This window comes from Aplysia californica, unplaced genomic scaffold (assembly GCF_000002075.1).
Source record: "Aplysia californica isolate F4 #8 unplaced genomic scaffold, AplCal3.0 scaffold00204, whole genome shotgun sequence".
Lineage (NCBI taxonomy): Eukaryota > Metazoa > Mollusca > Gastropoda > Aplysiida > Aplysiidae > Aplysia > Aplysia californica.
In genome coordinates this window covers 763,445-764,554 of record NW_004797474.1, presented here as the reverse complement: position 1 = coordinate 764,554, position 1,110 = coordinate 763,445, and the positions used below count along the sequence as shown (strand labels likewise).

Genomic DNA, 1,110 nt, shown 5'->3' with positions numbered 1-1,110 from the left:
CTCTCTCTCTCCTCTTCTCTATCTGCCAATTGGAGGGGTTAGAATTAGAAAGGGGTTAAGTGCCATATTAGTGAAATGATTTCAAGAAAAGCACCGTAGATCTAACTGAATTTCTTGATGAACAGAAAAAGTAATTCGAACGGGCAAAAGAAAAAAAAATCAGTTAAACATTTTTCTATTTCAGATCCCGATCATTCAGCTTCTAATTCTGAAACTGACTCAGGCTGAATTAGATTATTGAAAAGCTTGACAATTTTAGATTCATACATTATTTTACGCTTGTTCATCTTAAATGTTCTCTACGTGCATATAAATAACGATAAAATATTTTTGACGGGTCAAAATCAACTTTAAAGTAACGATTCAGAGAAAGATACGTTCAAGATAAGCACTATAGTACATAAAAGGCCGAGGCGTAGAAGTAGAAGGGGGTCAACTCCATTACACACACAACTAGGAATCACACGTTCGCCGTGTTAAGTTGTCTTCAGAGCTAATTCGACTAGAGTCAACTGCTTTGCATATTTTCATATTTTCTGGAATTGAATGACAAAATTGTTCTATTTCTGGCTTATTTGGGGGTTTTTTTCGTGACCTGAATATCTCATTCGATAGAATGATTTCTTATTTTTCCAGAAACTTTTTTTTTTTTTTAAATTAGCGGGTCTTTATATACAAAAAAGGAAGCAGTGCTTCTGGGAGTGGTGACAGGCTTACTCATTGGATTGTCGGTCACACGTTTGTGAGTAAGGTAACGGAATGTAAAAAAAACCCAGCAAAAAGGTAACTGCATCGGCCGGGAATCGAACCCAAGTCACCCGCGTGGCAGGCGAGTATTCTACCACTAGACCACCGATGCTCCTGATATTTAAAAAAGCTTTAAATACATGTAATAAAAAAAACAAAAACAAATCTTACCATGTTCGGTGAGCGGTTTTTGGGCTAGAATACAATATTAGTGAGTGTTTCTGGTTTGAACCCAAAATGATTTTCTTGAAATTGACTTGGTTGAGTAATTCTATGTCCCCTCAATTGGAAATTGAGTTGATGAAGTAATGTTATGCACCCCCTCCCCCTCCACCTGAAATTGTGTGTGTGTGTGTGTGTGTG

The 1,110-nt window shown here is 36.9% G+C and overlaps 1 non-coding gene across 1 annotated transcript; it reads right to left on the bottom strand.

Moving 5' to 3' along the window:
- Window positions 1-788: 788 nt before the first annotated feature.
- On the bottom strand, window positions 789-859 carry TRNAG-GCC. The gene has a single exon. It is a non-coding gene; the product is annotated as a tRNA-Gly (tRNA).
- Between the last annotated feature and the right edge of the window lie 251 nt (window positions 860-1,110).